This window comes from Globicephala melas, unplaced genomic scaffold, assembly GCF_963455315.2.
Source record: "Globicephala melas unplaced genomic scaffold, mGloMel1.2 SCAFFOLD_354, whole genome shotgun sequence".
Lineage (NCBI taxonomy): Eukaryota > Metazoa > Chordata > Mammalia > Artiodactyla > Delphinidae > Globicephala > Globicephala melas.
The window spans coordinates 39,301-59,802 of record NW_027207523.1 but is presented as its reverse complement, the minus strand read 5'-3'; the positions used below and the strand labels follow the sequence as shown (position 1 = coordinate 59,802).

The 20,502-nt window shown below is 71.3% G+C and overlaps 13 non-coding genes across 13 annotated transcripts; all 13 read left to right on the top strand.

Moving 5' to 3' along the window:
* The first annotated feature begins 2,309 nt into the window (after positions 1-2,309).
* On the top strand, positions 2,310-2,428 carry LOC132596636 (5S ribosomal RNA). Its single transcript, XR_009562713.1, has one exon. It is a non-coding gene; the product is annotated as a 5S ribosomal RNA (ribosomal RNA).
* A 932-nt stretch (positions 2,429-3,360) lies between these two features.
* Positions 3,361-3,479, top strand: LOC132596635 (5S ribosomal RNA). The gene has a single exon (XR_009562712.1). It is a non-coding gene; the product is annotated as a 5S ribosomal RNA (ribosomal RNA).
* Positions 3,480-6,175: 2,696 nt separating this feature from the next.
* Positions 6,176-6,294, top strand: LOC132596634 (5S ribosomal RNA). Its single transcript, XR_009562711.1, has one exon. It is a non-coding gene; the product is annotated as a 5S ribosomal RNA (ribosomal RNA).
* A 932-nt stretch (positions 6,295-7,226) lies between these two features.
* Positions 7,227-7,345, top strand: LOC132596633 (5S ribosomal RNA). The gene has a single exon (XR_009562710.1). It is a non-coding gene; the product is annotated as a 5S ribosomal RNA (ribosomal RNA).
* A 932-nt stretch (positions 7,346-8,277) lies between these two features.
* Positions 8,278-8,396, top strand: LOC132596632 (5S ribosomal RNA). The gene has a single exon (XR_009562709.1). It is a non-coding gene; the product is annotated as a 5S ribosomal RNA (ribosomal RNA).
* Positions 8,397-9,328: 932 nt separating this feature from the next.
* On the top strand, positions 9,329-9,447 carry LOC132596631 (5S ribosomal RNA). Its single transcript, XR_009562708.1, has one exon. It is a non-coding gene; the product is annotated as a 5S ribosomal RNA (ribosomal RNA).
* Positions 9,448-10,379: 932 nt separating this feature from the next.
* LOC132596630 (5S ribosomal RNA) lies at positions 10,380-10,498 on the top strand. The gene has a single exon (XR_009562707.1). It is a non-coding gene; the product is annotated as a 5S ribosomal RNA (ribosomal RNA).
* A 932-nt stretch (positions 10,499-11,430) lies between these two features.
* On the top strand, positions 11,431-11,549 carry LOC132596628 (5S ribosomal RNA). The gene has a single exon (XR_009562705.1). It is a non-coding gene; the product is annotated as a 5S ribosomal RNA (ribosomal RNA).
* Positions 11,550-14,245: 2,696 nt separating this feature from the next.
* Positions 14,246-14,364, top strand: LOC132596627 (5S ribosomal RNA). Its single transcript, XR_009562704.1, has one exon. It is a non-coding gene; the product is annotated as a 5S ribosomal RNA (ribosomal RNA).
* A 932-nt stretch (positions 14,365-15,296) lies between these two features.
* On the top strand, positions 15,297-15,415 carry LOC132596626 (5S ribosomal RNA). Its single transcript, XR_009562703.1, has one exon. It is a non-coding gene; the product is annotated as a 5S ribosomal RNA (ribosomal RNA).
* Positions 15,416-16,347: 932 nt separating this feature from the next.
* LOC132596625 (5S ribosomal RNA) lies at positions 16,348-16,466 on the top strand. The gene has a single exon (XR_009562702.1). It is a non-coding gene; the product is annotated as a 5S ribosomal RNA (ribosomal RNA).
* Positions 16,467-17,398: 932 nt separating this feature from the next.
* LOC132596624 (5S ribosomal RNA) lies at positions 17,399-17,517 on the top strand. The gene has a single exon (XR_009562701.1). It is a non-coding gene; the product is annotated as a 5S ribosomal RNA (ribosomal RNA).
* Positions 17,518-20,212: 2,695 nt separating this feature from the next.
* Positions 20,213-20,331, top strand: LOC132596623 (5S ribosomal RNA). The gene has a single exon (XR_009562700.1). It is a non-coding gene; the product is annotated as a 5S ribosomal RNA (ribosomal RNA).
* The last annotated feature ends 171 nt before the right edge of the window (positions 20,332-20,502 follow it).

Below are 20,502 nucleotides of genomic sequence, written 5' to 3'. Positions count from 1 at the left end.
CTCTTCAGATGCCTCCAGAGTTGAGGGAAGAAGGGGAGGGGGGAGGCCGGGAGCAGGGTGAGCCCTGAAATCCAACCCTTGTCCCGGTCACACCCCAGCAGCCCTCCCACCTCAGCCCCTTCAAGACCCCAGGGCTCCCCCAACCGCGCTGCACAGATCCTGCCCTGACCATAGTCACCATGTTGATCCCCACGTTGAGCAAGATGAAGCTGACCGGGATCAGAAGAATTGAGTATCCTTGCTCCTGGCATTTCCTGGGGATGGGGCCAGTGAACGGCTCGGCTCGGTAGTAGTTTCGCTCACCCATGGCCGTTGGTCCCAGGACTGCCTGGGCCCTCTGCCCTCCAGTTTTAACTGGGAGCCAGACTGGGTCATAATGGGGCAGGTGGTGAGGTCACAGTGAGGGAGGGGGATGAAAAGGAGGGCCCAGAGTGGCATTCCCTGGTAACCAGGGTCAGGTAAGCTGAGCCTGGACAGTCAAACAGGGCCCGGTGGCCGGCATACATCCCCTCGAGCGGTCATTCATTCGCTCACCGCCCGCTGACTCACTTGTTCAAATGACACATTGCGTCTCTTGGCCCCTCTTGAGACTAGGAAGACCTTGGCCTCAGAGGCCTGCTGAAGGCCTGGCTGGAGTCCAGAGCCTCAGCCTTCTTCATGCCCTTCACTGGGCCTGGAGCTGGACCTGCCCAGATGTGGAACCTCCCAGTTTGGAAGCAACTTCTTGTATGAGGCTCTCTGTGGACAGGGACAGCTGAGACACAGAGGAGGTGCCCAGAGACCAGGGGTTTGGAGTCTGCAGCTGCAGATGTACTTAGTGCATGGTATAGGACCAGGAGGGGCCTGCTGGCAGAACTGTGGCCACTAAACCAAAGGGACCCTCAGGCCAAGAAGGGGACACTGGCTTCTTATTGCAGGAAGCCAAGCGCAGGGACCCAGGCTGGCAGAAGGAGTGGCGCTTCCAAGCCACAGACCACCAATGTTTCCTGGACTCTGGCGCTCTTTATTCCTCTCTCCATGCCCTGCCGCCCCCTGCCCCTGCCCCACTTGCTGCTGGTAAGTTCATTTTCCCAGTCTGGCTCCCGTGCAGAGAGGGCCTGGAGGCCGAGGTGGAAGGTAGCAGCGAGTTGGCCCGCGCTTGGCCCTCCTGCGGTTGCCGCTTCAGCACCAGACTGTCATACACCTGGTAGTTGGCATTGCCTCCCGGGTTCCGGCTGAGTGGCATGAAGGTGGGCGGGGGTGGAGGGTGCTCGGTAGCCTGGACGTCGGGCAGGAGGTGAGAGGGGCGGAGGAGCAGCGCTGAGCTGGGAGCCGGGGCCCGCTGGTCCGAGGCCTCGGCCAGTACCGTGAGGGAGGCGGAGGTGGCCACAGGGCGCCGCAAGGGCAGGATCTCAGCCCATTCGGCCGCCGGGTGCCGCACCTCGTGGGGATCGCGGGAGTAATCCAAGTGTCCCGTGGAGGGATGCAGGCTGCGGTTGGACTCGCTGTGAGCACAGCTGGGGAGGCTACGTCTCTGGGCCGGTGGGGTGTCGCGCTACCAGGCGTCGGGCCGGTAGACCCGAGGCAACAGAGCGGATGGAGGCTCAGAGCCCTCCAGACCCAGACTCCGCCATGGGCCCAGTTGCCGTCCTTTCGTCCCGCGAGCCCCTCGACCTGCACCTGGCCGCCCCCACCGGCGCCCAGCCCCGGCGCCGCCACCTGTGTGCCGGTATGTCCCTCCACAGCTCCCTCCGTCAAAAGCCCCCCCCCACCCCGCCCCTCTGGCGTGTCACCGCGGCCGGGTGCGGGAGCGGGATCGAGGGCAGGGGCCGCTTCCCCGGGCCTGCCGGCCACCAGGGGCGGGGTCCTGAGCTCGGCGGGGGGTGTGGGGGCAAGGGTGGCCTTGCCGGGGCTGAGGGGCCGTGGCGACTCAATGGTGGCTCCCGGTGGCTTCGGGCCAGCTGCTGTCGGGCAGGAGGGCCGGCCCGGGCTGCGGCCGGGCTGCGCCTAGGGCCGCGTGGGCGGGCAGGGCCGATGCCCAAGGGACCGCGGGCCCCGGGCCCTGAAGCCTCCGGGGCCACGTCCCTGTGAGCGACGTGCGGGATCTTGGGCGGGGCGCCAAGCGCCGAAGGGTTTGCTGGGTCACGGCCGCCCTGGGCTGGGAGGTGGTCGCCAAACCCTCCGCCGCCGCCCGATACCCGAGACCTCCGTTGCCCCTGCCTGGGCGGGCGAGGGGGCCCTGCCGGGGCGGGCCGGCCGCCAGGCTGGCGTTAAGGCGCCAGCGCCAGCGAAACTGGGCCTCAAGAGGCCGCCCGCGGCCCCCCGCCCCCGTCTACGGCCATACCACCCTGAACGCGCCCGATCTCGTCTGATCTCGGAAGCTAAGCAGGGTCGGGCCTGGTTAGTACTTGGATGGGAGACCGCCTGGGAATACCGGGTGCTGTAGGCTTTTTGCCTCCCGCTCCGCCCGCCTTCTCCTTTACTCGCCCGCGGCGGGGGCCGCCGGCTCCGCCCCCGCCGGGCCCCGCTGCAGGCCCCAACTCCTCAGGCCCCTCCCACCACGGCGCGCGCCGGCGGGGTCGCTCCCCGCCGGCCCGGCCGGCCAGGCGGCCAGAAGGCGGCCCTGGAAGGCAGGCGCACCCCAGACGCTCCCGGGGTGGCTGGCCCGGACCCAGACTCCGCCGCGGGCCCAGTTGCCGTCCTTTCGGCCCGCGAGCCCCTCGACCTGCACCTGGCCGCCCCCACCGGCGCCCAGCCCCGGCGCCGCCACCTGTGTGCCGGTGTGTCCCTCCACAGCTCCCTCCGACAAAAGCCCCCCCCCACCCCGCCCCTCTGGCGTGTCACCGCGGCCGGGTGCGGGAGCGGGATCGAGGGCAGGGGCCGCTTCCCCGGGCCTGCCGGCCACCAGGGGCGGGGTCCTGAGCTCGGCGGGGGGTGTGGGGGCAAGGGTGGCCTTGCCGGGGCTGAGGGGCCGTGGCGACTCAATGGTGGCTCCCGGTGGCTTCGGGCCAGCTGCTGTCGGGCAGGAGGGCCGGCCCGGGCTGCGGCCGGGCTGCGCCTAGGGCCGCGTGGGCGGGCAGGGCCGATGCCCAAGGGACCGCGGGCCCCGGGCCCTGAAGCCTCCGGGGCCACGTCCCTGTGAGCGACGTGCGGGATCTTGGGCGGGGCGCCAAGCGCCGAAGGGTTTGCTGGGTCACGGCCGCCCTGGGCTGGGAGGTGGTCGCCAAACCCTCCGCCGCCGCCCGATACCCGAGACCTCCGTTGCCCCTGCCTGGGCGGGCGAGGGGGCCCTGCCGGGGCGGGCCGGCCGCCAGGCTGGCGTTAAGGCGCCAGCGCCAGCGAAACTGGGCCTCAAGAGGCCGCCCGCGGCCCCCCGCCCCTGTCTACGGCCATACCACCCTGAACGCGCCCGATCTCGTCTGATCTCGGAAGCTAAGCAGGGTCGGGCCTGGTTAGTACTTGGATGGGAGACCGCCTGGGAATACCGGGTGCTGTAGGCTTTTTGCCTCCCGCTCCGCCCGCCTTCTCCTTTACTCGCCCGCGGCGGGGGGGCCGCCGGCTCCGCCCCCGCCGAGCCCCGCTGCAGGCAGTAGTCAAGGTGGGTTTACCTGCCCGAGCAGGAAGCTTGGGCGATGGCAGAAGTGGGAAGAAACTCTTGAGCACAGGTTCTTGGGATCCACGGAGCAGCGCATGCACATGCGATGGGTGCCTACACAGCTGGCTTGCTTGTCTGTGGGGAAAGGCGAGATGGGTCAGGGCCTGGGTTCCTGAGGGGCTGAGAATCAAGGCAGGGATAGAAGAAAGGGGACAGGCCCACATCCCCTGAACCCACGCCGGCGCCCACTCACCTTTGTGGAAAATACGATAGAAAAGTGCCCGCAAGAATCTCTTCAGATGCCTCCAGAGTTGAGGCAAGAAGGGGAGGGGGGAGGCCGGGAGCAGGGTGAGCCCTGAAATCCAACCCTTGTCCCGGTCACACCCCAGCAGCCCTCCCACCTCAGCCCCTTCAAGACCCCAGGGCTCCCCCAACCGCGCTGCACAGATCCTGCCCTGACCATAGTCACCATGTTGATCCCCACGTTGAGCAAGATGAAGCTGACCGGGATCAGAAGAATTGAGTATCCTTGCTCCTGGCATTTCCTGGGGATGGGGCCAGTGAACGGCTCGGCTCGGTAGTAGTTTCGCTCACCCATGGCCGTTGGTCCCAGGACTGCCTGGGCCCTCTGCCCTCCAGTTTTAACTGGGAGCCAGACTGGGTCATAATGGGGCAGGTGGTGAGGTCACAGTGAGGGAGGGGGATGAAAAGGAGGGCCCAGAGTGGCATTCCCTGGTAACCAGGGTCAGGTAAGCTGAGCCTGGACAGTCAAACAGGGCCCGGTGGCCAGCATACATCCCCTCGAGCGGTCATTCATTCGCTCACCGCCCGCTGACTCACTTGTTCAAATGACACATTGCGTCTCTTGGCCCCTCTTGAGACTAGGAAGACCTTGGCCTCAGAGGCCTGCTGAAGGCCTGGCTGGAGTCCAGAGCCTCAGCCTTCTTCATGCCCTTCACTGGGCCTGGAGCTGGACCTGCCCAGATGTGGAACCTCCCAGTTTGGAAGCAACTTCTTGTATGAGGCTCTCTGTGGACAGGGACAGCTGAGACACAGAGGAGGTGCCCAGAGACCAGGGGTTTGGAGTCTGCAGCTGCAGATGTACTTAGTGCATGGTATAGGACCAGGAGGGGCCTGCTGGCAGAACTGTGGCCACTAAACCAAAGGGACCCTCAGGCCAAGAAGGGGACACTGGCTTCTTATTGCAGGAAGCCAAGCGCAGGGACCCAGGCTGGCAGAAGGAGTGGCGCTTCCAAGCCACAGACCACCAATGTTTCCTGGACTCTGGCGCTCTTTATTCCTCTCTCCATGCCCTGCCGCCCCCTGCCCCTGCCCCCACTTGCTGCTGGTAAGTTCATTTTCCCAGTCTGGCTCCCGTGCAGAGAGGGCCTGGAGGCCGAGGTGGAAGGTAGCAGCGAGTTGGCCCGCGCTTGGCCCTCCTGCGGTTGCCGCTTCAGCACCAGACTGTCATACACCTGGTAGTTGGCATTGCCTCCCGGGTTCCGGCTGAGTGGCATGAAGGTGGGCGGGGGTGGAGGGTGCTCGGTAGCCTGGACGTCGGGCAGGAGGTGAGAGGGGCGGAGGAGCAGCGCTGAGCTGGGAGCCGGGGCCCGCTGGTCCGAGGCCTCGGCCAGTACCGTGAGGGAGGCGGAGGTGGCCACAGGGCGCCGCAAGGGCAGGATCTCAGCCCATTCGGCCGCCGGGTGCCGCACCTCGTGGGGATCGCGGGAGTAATCCAAGTGTCCCGTGGAGGGATGCAGGCTGCGGTTGGACTCGCTGTGAGCACAGCTGGGGAGGCTACGTCTCTGGGCCGGTGGGGTGTCGCGCTACCAGGCGTCGGGCCGGTAGACCCGAGGCAACAGAGCGGATGGAGGCTCAGAGCCCTCCAGACCCAGACTCCGCCATGGGCCCAGTTGCCGTCCTTTCGGCCCGCGAGCCCCTCGACCTGCACCTGGCCGCCCCCACCGGCGCCCAACCCCGGCGCCGCCACCTGTGTGCCGGTGTGTCCCTCCACAGCTCCCTCCGACAAAAGCCCCCCCCCACCCCGCCCCTCTGGCGTGTCACCGCGGCCGGGTGCGGGAGCGGGATCGAGGGCAGGGGCCGCTTCCCCGGGCCTGCCGGCCACCAGGGGCGGGGTCCTGAGCTCGGCGGGGGGTGTGGGGGCAAGGGTGGCCTTGCCGGGGCTGAGGGGCCGTGGCGACTCAATGGTGGCTCCCGGTGGCTTCGGGCCAGCTGCTGTCGGGCAGGAGGGCCGGCCCGGGCTGCGGCCGGGCTGCGCCTAGGGCCGCGTGGGCGGGCAGGGCCGATGCCCAAGGGACCGCGGGCCCCGGGCCCTGAAGCCTCCGGGGCCACGTCCCTGTGAGCGACGTGCGGGATCTTGGGCGGGGCGCCAAGCGCCGAAGGGTTTGCTGGGTCACGGCCGCCCTGGGCTGGGAGGTGGTCGCCAAACCCTCCGCCGCCGCCCGATACCCGAGACCTCCGTTGCCCCTGCCTGGGCGGGCGAGGGGGCCCTGCCGGGGCGGGCCGGCCGCCAGGCTGGCGTTAAGGCGCCAGCGCCAGCGAAACTGGGCCTCAAGAGGCCGCCCGCGGCCCCCCGCCCCCGTCTACGGCCATACCACCCTGAACGCGCCCGATCTCGTCTGATCTCGGAAGCTAAGCAGGGTCGGGCCTGGTTAGTACTTGGATGGGAGACCGCCTGGGAATACCGGGTGCTGTAGGCTTTTTGCCTCCCGCTCCGCCCGCCTTCTCCTTTACTCGCCCGCGGCGGGGGCCGCCGGCTCCGCCCCCGCCGGGCCCCGCTGCAGGCCCCACCTCCTCAGGCCCCTCCCACCACGGCGCGCGCCGGCGGGGTCGCTCCCCGCCGGCCCGGCCGGCCAGGCGGCCAGAAGGCGGCCCTGGAAGGCAGGCGCACCCCAGACGCTCCCGGGGTGGCTGGCCCGGACCCAGACTCCGCCGCGGGCCCAGTTGCCGTCCTTTCGGCCCGCGAGCCCCTCGACCTGCACCTGGCCGCCCCCACCGGCGCCCAGCCCCGGCGCCGCCACCTGTGTGCCGGTGTGTCCCTCCACAGCTCCCTCCGACAAAAGCCCCCCCCCACCCCGCCCCTCTGGCGTGTCACCGCGGCCGGGTGCGGGAGCGGGATCGAGGGCAGGGGCCGCTTCCCCGGGCCTGCCGGCCACCAGGGGCGGGGTCCTGAGCTCGGCGGGGGGTGTGGGGGCAAGGGTGGCCTTGCCGGGGCTGAGGGGCCGTGGCGACTCAATGGTGGCTCCCGGTGGCTTCGGGCCAGCTGCTGTCGGGCAGGAGGGCCGGCCCGGGCTGCGGCCGGGCTGCGCCTAGGGCCGCGTGGGCGGGCAGGGCCGATGCCCAAGGGACCGCGGGCCCCGGGCCCTGAAGCCTCCGGGGCCACGTCCCTGTGAGCGACGTGCGGGATCTTGGGCGGGGCGCCAAGCGCCGAAGGGTTTGCTGGGTCACGGCCGCCCTGGGCTGGGAGGTGGTCGCCAAACCCTCCGCCGCCGCCCGATACCCGAGACCTCCGTTGCCCCTGCCTGGGCGGGCGAGGGGGCCCTGCCGGGGCGGGCCGGCCGCCAGGCTGGCGTTAAGGCGCCAGCGCCAGCGAAACTGGGCCTCAAGAGGCCGCCCGCGGCCCCCCGCCCCCGTCTACGGCCATACCACCCTGAACGCGCCCGATCTCGTCTGATCTCGGAAGCTAAGCAGGGTCGGGCCTGGTTAGTACTTGGATGGGAGACCGCCTGGGAATACCGGGTGCTGTAGGCTTTTTGCCTCCCGCTCCGCCCGCCTTCTCCTTTACTCGCCCGCGGCGGGGGCCGCCGGCTCCGCCCCCGCCGGGCCCCGCTGCAGGCCCCACCTCCTCAGGCCCCTCCCACCACGGCGCGCGCCGGCGGGGTCGCTCCCCGCCGGCCCGGCCGGCCAGGCGGCCAGAAGGCGGCCCTGGAAGGCAGGCGCACCCCAGACGCTCCCGGGGTGGCTGGCCCGGACCCAGACTCCGCCGCGGGCCCAGTTGCCGTCCTTTCGGCCCGCGAGCCCCTCGACCTGCACCTGGCCGCCCCCACCGGCGCCCAGCCCCGGCGCCGCCACCTGTGTGCCGGTGTGTCCCTCCACAGCTCCCTCCGTCAAAAGCCCCCCCCCACCCCGCCCCTCTGGCGTGTCACCGCGGCCGGGTGCGGGAGCGGGATCGAGGGCAGGGGCCGCTTCCCCGGGCCTGCCGGCCACCAGGGGCGGGGTCCTGAGCTCGGCGGGGGGTGTGGGGGCAAGGGTGGCCTTGCCGGGGCTGAGGGGCCGTGGCGACTCAATGGTGGCTCCCGGTGGCTTCGGGCCAGCTGCTGTCGGGCAGGAGGGCCGGCCCGGGCTGCGGCCGGGCTGCGCCTAGGGCCGCGTGGGCGGGCAGGGCCGATGCCCAAGGGACCGCGGGCCCCGGGCCCTGAAGCCTCCGGGGCCACGTCCCTGTGAGCGACGTGCGGGATCTTGGGCGGGGCGCCAAGCGCCGAAGGGTTTGCTGGGTCACGGCCGCCCTGGGCTGGGAGGTGGTCGCCAAACCCTCCGCCGCCGCCCGATACCCGAGACCTCCGTTGCCCCTGCCTGGGCGGGCGAGGGGGCCCTGCCGGGGCGGGCCGGCCGCCAGGCTGGCGTTAAGGCGCCAGCGCCAGCGAAACTGGGCCTCAAGAGGCCGCCCGCGGCCCCCCGCCCCCGTCTACGGCCATACCACCCTGAACGCGCCCGATCTCGTCTGATCTCGGAAGCTAAGCAGGGTCGGGCCTGGTTAGTACTTGGATGGGAGACCGCCTGGGAATACCGGGTGCTGTAGGCTTTTTGCCTCCCGCTCCGCCCGCCTTCTCCTTTACTCGCCCGCGGCGGGGGCCGCCGGCTCCGCCCCCGCCGGGCCCCGCTGCAGGCCCCACCTCCTCAGGCCCCTCCCACCACGGCGCGCGCCGGCGGGGTCGCTCCCCGCCGGCCCGGCCGGCCAGGCGGCCAGAAGGCGGCCCTGGAAGGCAGCCGCACCCCAGACGCTCCCGGGGTGGCTGGCCCGGACCCAGACTCCGCCGCGGGCCCAGTTGCCGTCCTTTCGGCCCGCGAGCCCCTCGACCTGCACCTGGCCGCCCCCACCGGCGCCCAACCCCGGCGCCGCCACCTGTGTGCCGGTGTGTCCCTCCACAGCTCCCTCCGACAAAAGCCCCCCCCCACCCCGCCCCTCTGGCGTGTCACCGCGGCCGGGTGCGGGAGCGGGATCGAGGGCAGGGGCCGCTTCCCCGGGCCTGCCGGCCACCAGGGGCGGGGTCCTGAGCTCGGCGGGGGGTGTGGTGGCAAGGGTGGCCTTGCCGGGGCTGAGGGGCCGTGGCGACTCAATGGTGGCTCCCGGTGGCTTCGGGCCAGCTGCTGTCGGGCAGGAGGGCCGGCCCGGGCTGCGGCCGGGCTGCGCCTAGGGCCGCGTGGGCGGGCAGGGCCGATGCCCAAGGGACCGCGGGCCCCGGGCCCTGAAGCCTCCGGGGCCACGTCCCTGTGAGCGACGTGCGGGATCTTGGGCGGGGCGCCAAGCGCCGAAGGGTTTGCTGGGTCACGGCCGCCCTGGGCTGGGAGGTGGTCGCCAAACCCTCCGCCGCCGCCCGATACCCGAGACCTCCGTTGCCCCTGCCTGGGCGGGCGAGGGGGCCCTGCCGGGGCGGGCCGGCCGCCAGGCTGGCGTTAAGGCGCCAGCGCCAGCGAAACTGGGCCTCAAGAGGCCGCCCGCGGCCCCCCGCCCCCGTCTACGGCCATACCACCCTGAACGCGCCCGATCTCGTCTGATCTCGGAAGCTAAGCAGGGTCGGGCCTGGTTAGTACTTGGATGGGAGACCGCCTGGGAATACCGGGTGCTGTAGGCTTTTTGCCTCCCGCTCCGCCCGCCTTCTCCTTTACTCGCCCGCGGCGGGGGCCGCCGGCTCCGCCCCCGCCGGGCCCCGCTGCAGGCCCCACCTCCTCAGGCCCCTCCCACCACGGCGCGCGCCGGCGGGGTCGCTCCCCGCCGGCCCGGCCGGCCAGGCGGCCAGAAGGCGGCCCTGGAAGGCAGGCGCACCCCAGACGCTCCCGGGGTGGCTGGCCCGGACCCAGACTCCGCCGCGGGCCCAGTTGCCGTCCTTTCGGCCCGCGAGCCCCTCGACCTGCACCTGGCCGCCCCCACCGGCGCCCAGCCCCGGCGCCGCCACCTGTGTGCCGGTGTGTCCCTCCACAGCTCCCTCCGACAAAAGCCCCCCCCCACCCCGCCCCTCTGGCGTGTCACCGCGGCCGGGTGCGGGAGCGGGATCGAGGGCAGGGGCCGCTTCCCCGGGCCTGCCGGCCACCAGGGGCGGGGTCCTGAGCTCGGCGGGGGGTGTGGGGGCAAGGGTGGCCTTGCCGGGGCTGAGGGGCCGTGGCGACTCAATGGTGGCTCCCGGTGGCTTCGGGCCAGCTGCTGTCGGGCAGGAGGGCCGGCCCGGGCTGCGGCCGGGCTGCGCCTAGGGCCGCGTGGGCGGGCAGGGCCGATGCCCAAGGGACCGCGGGCCCCGGGCCCTGAAGCCTCCGGGGCCACGTCCCTGTGAGCGACGTGCGGGATCTTGGGCGGGGCGCCAAGCGCCGAAGGGTTTGCTGGGTCACGGCCGCCCTGGGCTGGGAGGTGGTCGCCAAACCCTCCGCCGCCGCCCGATACCCGAGACCTCCGTTGCCCCTGCCTGGGCGGGCGAGGGGGCCCTGCCGGGGCGGGCCGGCCGCCAGGCTGGCGTTAAGGCGCCAGCGCCAGCGAAACTGGGCCTCAAGAGGCCGCCCGCGGCCCCCCGCCCCCGTCTACGGCCATACCACCCTGAACGCGCCCGATCTCGTCTGATCTCGGAAGCTAAGCAGGGTCGGGCCTGGTTAGTACTTGGATGGGAGACCGCCTGGGAATACCGGGTGCTGTAGGCTTTTTGCCTCCCGCTCCGCCCGCCTTCTCCTTTACTCGCCCGCGGCGGGGGCCGCCGGCTCCGCCCCCGCCGGGCCCCGCTGCAGGCCCCACCTCCTCAGGCCCCTCCCACCACGGCGCGCGCCGGCGGGGTCGCTCCCCGCCGGCCCGGCCGGCCAGGCGGCCAGAAGGCGGCCCTGGAAGGCAGGCGCACCCCAGACGCTCCCGGGGTGGCTGGCCCGGACCCAGACTCCGCCGCGGGCCCAGTTGCCGTCCTTTCGGCCCGCGAGCCCCTCGACCTGCACCTGGCCGCCCCCACCGGCGCCCAGCCCCGGCGCCGCCACCTGTGTGCCGGTGTGTCCCTCCACAGCTCCCTCCGACAAAAGCCCCCCCCCACCCCGCCCCTCTGGCGTGTCACCGCGGCCGGGTGCGGGAGCGGGATCGAGGGCAGGGGCCGCTTCCCCGGGCCTGCCGGCCACCAGGGGCGGGGTCCTGAGCTCGGCGGGGGGTGTGGGGGCAAGGGTGGCCTTGCCGGGGCTGAGGGGCCGTGGCGACTCAATGGTGGCTCCCGGTGGCTTCGGGCCAGCTGCTGTCGGGCAGGAGGGCCGGCCCGGGCTGCGGCCGGGCTGCGCCTAGGGCCGCGTGGGCGGGCAGGGCCGATGCCCAAGGGACCGCGGGCCCCGGGCCCTGAAGCCTCCGGGGCCACGTCCCTGTGAGCGACGTGCGGGATCTTGGGCGGGGCGCCAAGCGCCGAAGGGTTTGCTGGGTCACGGCCGCCCTGGGCTGGGAGGTGGTCGCCAAACCCTCCGCCGCCGCCCGATACCCGAGACCTCCGTTGCCCCTGCCTGGGCGGGCGAGGGGGCCCTGCCGGGGCGGGCCGGCCGCCAGGCTGGCGTTAAGGCGCCAGCGCCAGCGAAACTGGGCCTCAAGAGGCCGCCCGCGGCCCCCCGCCCCCGTCTACGGCCATACCACCCTGAACGCGCCCGATCTCGTCTGATCTCGGAAGCTAAGCAGGGTCGGGCCTGGTTAGTACTTGGATGGGAGACCGCCTGGGAATACCGGGTGCTGTAGGCTTTTTGCCTCCCGCTCCGCCCGCCTTCTCCTTTACTCGCCCGCGGCGGGGGGGCCGCCGGCTCCGCCCCCGCCGAGCCCCGCTGCAGGCAGTAGTCAAGGTGGGTTTACCTGCCCGAGCAGGAAGCTTGGGCGATGGCAGAAGTGGGAAGAAACTCTTGAGCACAGGTTCTTGGGATCCACGGAGCAGCGCATGCACATGCGATGGGTGCCTACACAGCTGGCTTGCTTGTCTGTGGGGAAAGGCGAGATGGGTCAGGGCCTGGGTTCCTGAGGGGCTGAGAATCAAGGCAGGGATAGAAGAAAGGGGACAGGCCCACATCCCCTGAACCCACGCCGGCGCCCACTCACCTTTGTGGAAAATACGATTGAAAAGTGCCCGCAAGAATCTCTTCAGATGCCTCCAGAGTTGAGGCAAGAAGGGGAGGGGGGAGGCCGGGAGCAGGGTGAGCCCTGAAATCCAACCCTTGTCCCGGTCACACCCCAGCAGCCCTCCCACCTCAGCCCCTTCAAGACCCCAGGGCTCCCCCAACCGCGCTGCACAGATCCTGCCCTGACCATAGTCACCATGTTGATCCCCACGTTGAGCAAGATGAAGCTGACCGGGATCAGAAGAATTGAGTATCCTTGCTCCTGGCATTTCCTGGGGATGGGGCCAGTGAACGGCTCGGCTCGGTAGTAGTTTCGCTCACCCATGGCCGTTGGTCCCAGGACTGCCTGGGCCCTCTGCCCTCCAGTTTTAACTGGGAGCCAGACTGGGTCATAATGGGGCAGGTGGTGAGGTCACAGTGAGGGAGGGGGATGAAAAGGAGGGCCCAGAGTGGCATTCCCTGGTAACCAGGGTCAGGTAAGCTGAGCCTGGACAGTCAAACAGGGCCCGGTGGCCGGCATACATCCCCTCGAGCGGTCATTCATTCGCTCACCGCCCGCTGACTCACTTGTTCAAATGACACATTGCGTCTCTTGGCCCCTCTTGAGACTAGGAAGACCTTGGCCTCAGAGGCCTGCTGAAGGCCTGGCTGGAGTCCAGAGCCTCAGCCTTCTTCATGCCCTTCACTGGGCCTGGAGCTGGACCTGCCCAGATGTGGAACCTCCCAGTTTGGAAGCAACTTCTTGTATGAGGCTCTCTGTGGACAGGGACAGCTGAGACACAGAGGAGGTGCCCAGAGACCAGGGGTTTGGAGTCTGCAGCTGCAGATGTACTTAGTGCATGGTATAGGACCAGGAGGGGCCTGCTGGCAGAACTGTGGCCACTAAACCAAAGGGACCCTCAGGCCAAGAAGGGGACACTGGCTTCTTATTGCAGGAAGCCAAGCGCAGGGACCCAGGCTGGCAGAAGGAGTGGCGCTTCCAAGCCACAGACCACCAATGTTTCCTGGACTCTGGCGCTCTTTATTCCTCTCTCCATGCCCTGCCGCCCCCTGCCCCTGCCCCCACTTGCTGCTGGTAAGTTCATTTTCCCAGTCTGGCTCCCGTGCAGAGAGGGCCTGGAGGCCGAGGTGGAAGGTAGCAGCGAGTTGGCCCGCGCTTGGCCCTCCTGCGGTTGCCGCTTCAGCACCAGACTGTCATACACCTGGTAGTTGGCATTGCCTCCCGGGTTCCGGCTGAGTGGCATGAAGGTGGGCGGGGGTGGAGGGTGCTCGGTAGCCTGGACGTCGGGCAGGAGGTGAGAGGGGCGGAGGAGCAGCGCTGAGCTGGGAGCCGGGGCCCGCTGGTCCGAGGCCTCGGCCAGTACCGTGAGGGAGGCGGAGGTGGCCACAGGGCGCCGCAAGGGCAGGATCTCAGCCCATTCGGCCGCCGGGTGCCGCACCTCGTGGGGATCGCGGGAGTAATCCAAGTGTCCCGTGGAGGGATGCAGGCTGCGGTTGGACTCGCTGTGAGCACAGCTGGGGAGGCTACGTCTCTGGGCCGGTGGGGTGTCGCGCTACCAGGCGTCGGGCCGGTAGACCCGAGGCAACAGAGCGGATGGAGGCTCAGAGCCCTCCAGACCCAGACTCCGCCATGGGCCCAGTTGCCGTCCTTTCGGCCCGCGAGCCCCTCGACCTGCACCTGGCCGCCCCCACCGGCGCCCAGCCCCGGCGCCGCCACCTGTGTGCCGGTATGTCCCTCCACAGCTCCCTCCGTCAAAAGCCCCCCCCCACCCCGCCCCTCTGGCGTGTCACCGCGGCCGGGTGCGGGAGCGGGATCGAGGGCAGGGGCCGCTTCCCCGGGCCTGCCGGCCACCAGGGGCGGGGTCCTGAGCTCGGCGGGGGGTGTGGGGGCAAGGGTGGCCTTGCCGGGGCTGAGGGGCCGTGGCGACTCAATGGTGGCTCCCGGTGGCTTCGGGCCAGCTGCTGTCGGGCAGGAGGGCCGGCCCGGGCTGCGGCCGGGCTGCGCCTAGGGCCGCGTGGGCGGGCAGGGCCGATGCCCAAGGGACCGCGGGCCCCGGGCCCTGAAGCCTCCGGGGCCACGTCCCTGTGAGCGACGTGCGGGATCTTGGGCGGGGCGCCAAGCGCCGAAGGGTTTGCTGGGTCACGGCCGCCCTGGGCTGGGAGGTGGTCGCCAAACCCTCCGCCGCCGCCCGATACCCGAGACCTCCGTTGCCCCTGCCTGGGCGGGCGAGGGGGCCCTGCCGGGGCGGGCCGGCCGCCAGGCTGGCGTTAAGGCGCCAGCGCCAGCGAAACTGGGCCTCAAGAGGCCGCCCGCGGCCCCCCGCCCCCGTCTACGGCCATACCACCCTGAACGCGCCCGATCTCGTCTGATCTCGGAAGCTAAGCAGGGTCGGGCCTGGTTAGTACTTGGATGGGAGACCGCCTGGGAATACCGGGTGCTGTAGGCTTTTTGCCTCCCGCTCCGCCCGCCTTCTCCTTTACTCGCCCGCGGCGGGGGCCGCCGGCTCCGCCCCCGCCGGGCCCCGCTGCAGGCCCCACCTCCTCAGGCCCCTCCCACCACGGCGCGCGCCGGCGGGGTCGCTCCCCGCCGGCCCGGCCGGCCAGGCGGCCAGAAGGCGGCCCTGGAAGGCAGCCGCACCCCAGACGCTCCCGGGGTGGCTGGCCCGGACCCAGACTCCGCCGCGGGCCCAGTTGCCGTCCTTTCGGCCCGCGAGCCCCTCGACCTGCACCTGGCCGCCCCCACCGGCGCCCAGCCCCGGCGCCGCCACCTGTGTGCCGGTGTGTCCCTCCACAGCTCCCTCCGACAAAAGCCCCCCCCCACCCCGCCCCTCTGGCGTGTCACCGCGGCCGGGTGCGGGAGCGGGATCGAGGGCAGGGGCCGCTTCCCCGGGCCTGCCGGCCACCAGGGGCGGGGTCCTGAGCTCGGCGGGGGGTGTGGGGGCAAGGGTGGCCTTGCTGGGGCTGAGGGGCCGTGGCGACTCAATGGTGGCTCCCGGTGGCTTCGGGCCAGCTGCTGTCGGGCAGGAGGGCCGGCCCGGGCTGCGGCCGGGCTGCGCCTAGGGCCGCGTGGGCGGGCAGGGCCGATGCCCAAGGGACCGCGGGCCCCGGGCCCTGAAGCCTCCGGGGCCACGTCCCTGTGAGCGACGTGCGGGATCTTGGGCGGGGCGCCAAGCGCCGAAGGGTTTGCTGGGTCACGGCCGCCCTGGGCTGGGAGGTGGTCGCCAAACCCTCCGCCGCCGCCCGATACCCGAGACCTCCGTTGCCCCTGCCTGGGCGGGCGAGGGGGCCCTGCCGGGGCGGGCCGGCCGCCAGGCTGGCGTTAAGGCGCCAGCGCCAGCGAAACTGGGCCTCAAGAGGCCGCCCGCGGCCCCCCGCCCCCGTCTACGGCCATACCACCCTGAACGCGCCCGATCTCGTCTGATCTCGGAAGCTAAGCAGGGTCGGGCCTGGTTAGTACTTGGATGGGAGACCGCCTGGGAATACCGGGTGCTGTAGGCTTTTTGCCTCCCGCTCCGCCCGCCTTCTCCTTTACTCGCCCGCGGCGGGGGCCGCCGGCTCCGCCCCCGCCGGGCCCCGCTGCAGGCCCCACCTCCTCAGGCCCCTCCCACCACGGCGCGCGCCGGCGGGGTCGCTCCCCGCCGGCCCGGCCGGCCAGGCGGCCAGAAGGCGGCCCTGGAAGGCAGGCGCACCCCAGACGCTCCCGGGGTGGCTGGCCCGGACCCAGACTCCGCCGCGGGCCCAGTTGCCGTCCTTTCGGCCCGCGAGCCCCTCGACCTGCACCTGGCCGCCCCCACCGGCGCCCAGCCCCGGCGCCGCCACCTGTGTGCCGGTGTGTCCCTCCACAGCTCCCTCCGACAAAAGCCCCCCCCCACCCCGCCCCTCTGGCGTGTCACCGCGGCCGGGTGCGGGAGCGGGATCGAGGGCAGGGGCCGCTTCCCCGGGCCTGCCGGCCACCAGGGGCGGGGTCCTGAGCTCGGCGGGGGGTGTGGGGGCAAGGGTGGCCTTGCCGGGGCTGAGGGGCCGTGGCGACTCAATGGTGGCTCCCGGTGGCTTCGGGCCAGCTGCTGTCGGGCAGGAGGGCCGGCCCGGGCTGCGGCCGGGCTGCGCCTAGGGCCGCGTGGGCGGGCAGGGCCGATGCCCAAGGGACCGCGGGCCCCGGGCCCTGAAGCCTCCGGGGCCACGTCCCTGTGAGCGACGTGCGGGATCTTGGGCGGGGCGCCAAGCGCCGAAGGGTTTGCTGGGTCACGGCCGCCCTGGGCTGGGAGGTGGTCGCCAAACCCTCCGCCGCCGCCCGATACCCGAGACCTCCGTTGCCCCTGCCTGGGCGGGCGAGGGGGCCCTGCCGGGGCGGGCCGGCCGCCAGGCTGGCGTTAAGGCGCCAGCGCCAGCGAAACTGGGCCTCAAGAGGCCGCCCGCGGCCCCCCGCCCCCGTCTACGGCCATACCACCCTGAACGCGCCCGATCTCGTCTGATCTCGGAAGCTAAGCAGGGTCGGGCCTGGTTAGTACTTGGATGGGAGACCGCCTGGGAATACCGGGTGCTGTAGGCTTTTTGCCTCCCGCTCCGCCCGCCTTCTCCTTTACTCGCCCGCGGCGGGGGCCGCCGGCTCCGCCCCCGCCGGGCCCCGCTGCAGGCCCCACCTCCTCAGGCCCCTCCCACCACGGCGCGCGCCGGCGGGGTCGCTCCCCGCCGGCCCGGCCGGCCAGGCGGCCAGAAGGCGGCCCTGGAAGGCAGCCGCACCCCAGACGCTCCCGGGGTGGCTGGCCCGGACCCAGACTCCGCCGCGGGCCCAGTTGCCGTCCTTTCGGCCCGCGAGCCCCTCGACCTGCACCTGGCCGCCCCCACCGGCGCCCAGCCCCGGCGCCGCCACCTGTGTGCCGGTGTGTCCCTCCACAGCTCCCTCCGACAAAAGCCCCCCCCCACCCCGCCCCTCTGGCGTGTCACCGCGGCCGGGTGCGGGAGCGGGATCGAGGGCAGGGGCCGCTTCCCCGGGCCTGCCGGCCACCAGGGGCGGGGTCCTGAGCTCGGCGGGGGGTGTGGGGGCAAGGGTGGCCTTGCCGGGGCTGAGGGGCCGTGGCGACTCATTGGTGGCTCCCGGTGGCTTCGGGCCAGCTGCTGTCGGGCAGGAGGGCCGGCCCGGGCTGCGGCCGGGCTGCGCCTAGGGCCGCGTGGGCGGGCAGGGCCGATGCCCAAGGGACCGCGGGCCCCGGGCCCTGAAGCCTCCGGGGCCACGTCCCTGTGAGCGACGTGCGGGATCTTGGGCGGGGCGCCAAGCGCCGAAGGGTTTGCTGGGTCACGGCCGCCCTGGGCTGGGAGGTGGTCGCCAAACCCTCCGCCGCCGCCCGATACCCGAGACCTCCGTTGCCCCTGCCTGGGCGGGCGAGGGGGCCCTGCCGGGGCGGGCCGGCCGCCAGGCTGGCGTTAAGGCGCCAGCGCCAGCGAAACTGGGCCTCAAGAGGCCGCCCGCGGCCCCCCGCCCCCGTCTACGGCCATACCACCCTGAACGCGCCCGATCTCGTCTGATCTCGGAAGCTAAGCAGGGTCGGGCCTGGTTAGTACTTGGATGGGAGACCGCCTGGGAATACCGGGTGCTGTAGGCTTTTTGCCTCCCGCTCCGCCCGCCTTCTCCTTTACTCGCCCGCGGCGGGGGGGCCGCCGGCTCCGCCCCCGCCGAGCCCCGCTGCAGGCAGTAGTCAAGGTGGGTTTACCTGCCCGAGCAGGAAGCTTGGGCGATGGCAGAAGTGGGAAGAAACTCTTGAGCACAGGTTCTTGGGATCCACGGAGCAGCGCATGCACATGCGATGGGTGCCTACACAGCTGGCTTGCTTGTCTGTGGGGAAAGGCGAGATGGGTCAGGGCCTGGGTTCCTGAGGGGCTGAGAATCAAGGCAGGGATAGAAGAAAGGGGACAGGCCCACATCCCCTGAACCCACGCCGGCGCCCACTCACCTTTGTGGAAAATACGATTGAAAAGTGCCCGCAAGAATCTCTTCAGATGCCTCCAGAGTTGAGGGAAGAAGGGGAGGGGGGAGGCCGGGAGCAGGGTGAGCCCTGAAATCCAACCCTTGTCCCGGTCACACCCCAGCAGCCCTCCCACCTCAGCCCCTTCAAGACCCCAGGGCTCCCCCAACCGCGCTGCACAGATCCTGCCCTGACCATAGTCACCATGTTGATCCCCACGTTGAGCAAGATGAAGCTGACCGGGATCAGAAGAATTGAGTATCCTTGCTCCTGGCATTTCCTGGGGATGGGGCCAGTGAACGGCTCGGCTCGGTAGTAGTTTCGCTCACCCATGGCCGTTGGTCCCAGGACTGCCTGGGCCCTCTGCCCTCCAGTTTTAACTGGGAGCCAGACTGGGTCATAATGGGGCAGGTGGTGAGGTCACAGTGAGGGAGGGGGATGAAAAGGAGGGCCCAGAGTGGCATTCCCTGGTAACCAGGGTCAGGTAAGCTGAGCCTGGACAGTCAAACAGGGCCCGGTGGCCGGCATACATCCCCTCGAGCGGTCATTCATTCGCTCACCGCCCGCTGACTCACTTGTTCAAATGACACATTGCGTCTCTTGGCCCCTCTTGAGACTAGGAAGACCTTGGCCTCAGAGGCCTGCTGAAGGCCTGGCTGGAGTCCAGAGCCTCAGCCTTCTTCATGCCCTTCACTGGGCCTGGAGCTGGACCTGCCCAGATGTGGAACCTCCCAGTTTGGAAGCAACTTCTTGTATGAGGCTCTCTGTGGACAGGGACAGCTGAGACACAGAGGAGGTGCCCAGAGACCAGGGGTTTGGAGTCTGCAGCTGCAGATGTACTTAGTGCATGGTATAGGACCAGGAGGGGCCTGCTGGCAGAACTGTGGCCACTAAACCAAAGGGACCCTCAGGCCAAGAAGGGGACACTGGCTTCTTATTGCAGGAAGCCAAGCGCAGGGACCCAGGCTGGCAGAAGGAGTGGCGCTTCCAAGCCACAGACCACCAATGTTTCCTGGACTCTGGCGCTCTTTATTCCTCTCTCCATGCCCTGCCGCCCCCTGCCCCTGCCCCACTTGCTGCTGGTAAGTTCATTTTCCCAGTCTGGCTCCCGTGCAGAGAGGGCCTGGAGGCCGAGGTGGAAGGTAGCAGCGAGTTGGCCCGCGCTTGGCCCTCCTGCGGTTGCCGCTTCAGCACCAGACTGTCATACACCTGGTAGTTGGCATTGCCTCCCGGGTTCCGGCTGAGTGGCATGAAGGTGGGCGGGGGTGGAGGGTGCTCGGTAGCCTGGACGTCGGGCAGGAGGTGAGAGGGGCGGAGGAGCAGCGCTGAGCTGGGAGCCGGGGCCCGCTGGTCCGAGGCCTCGGCCAGTACCGTGAGGGAGGCGGAGGTGGCCACAGGGCGCCGCAAGGGCAGGATCTCAGCCCATTCGGCCGCCGGGTGCCGCACCTCGTGGGGATCGCGGGAGTAATCCAAGTGTCCCGTGGAGGGATGCAGGCTGCGGTTGGACTCGCTGTGAGCACAGCTGGGGAGGCTACGTCTCTGGGCCGGTGGGGTGTCGCGCTACCAGGCGTCGGGCCGGTAGACCCGAGGCAACAGAGCGGATGGAGGCTCAGAGCCCTCCAGACCCAGACTCCGCCATGGGCCCAGTTGCCGTCCTTTCGGCCCGCGAGCCCCTCGACCTGCACCTGGCCGCCCCCACCGGCGCCCAGCCCCGGCGCCGCCACCTGTGTGCCGGTATGTCCCTCCACAGCTCCCTCCGTCAAAAGCCCCCCCCCACCCCGCCCCTCTGGCGTGTCACCGCGGCCGGGTGCGGGAGCGGGATCGAGGGCAGGGGCCGCTTCCCCGGGCCTGCCGGCCACCAGGGGCGGGGTCCTGAGCTCGGCGGGGGGTGTGGGGGCAAGGGTGGCCTTGCCGGGGCTGAGGGGCCGTGGCGACTCAATGGTGGCTCCCGGTGGCTTCGGGCCAGCTGCTGTCGGGCAGGAGGGCCGGCCCGGGCTGCGGCCGGGCTGCGCCTAGGGCCGCGTGGGCGGGCAGGGCCGATGCCCAAGGGACCGCGGGCCCCGGGCCCTGAAGCCTCCGGGGCCACGTCCCTGTGAGCGACGTGCGGGATCTTGGGCGGGGCGCCAAGCGCCGAAGGGTTTGCTGGGTCACGGCCGCCCTGGGCTGGGAGGTGGTCGCCAAACCCTCCGCCGCCGCCCGATACCCGAGACCTCCGTTGCCCCTGCCTGGGCGGGCGAGGGGGCCCTGCCGGGGCGGGCCGGCCGCCAGGCTGGCGTTAAGGCGCCAGCGCCAGCGAAACTGGGCCTCAAGAGGCCGCCCGCGGCCCCCCGCCCCCGTCTACGGCCATACCACCCTGAACGCGCCCGATCTCGTCTGATCTCGGAAGCTAAGCAGGGTCGGGCCTGGTTAGTACTTGGATGGGAGACCGCCTGGGAATACCGGGTGCTGTAGGCTTTTTGCCTCCCGCTCCGCCCGCCTTCTCCTTTACTCGCCCGCGGCGGGGGCCGCCGGCTCCGCCCCCGCCGGGCCCCGCTGCAGGCCCCACCTCCTCAGGCCCCTCCCACCACGGCGCGCGCCGGCGGGGTCGCTCCCCGCCGGCCCGGCCGGCCAGGCGGCCAGAAGGCG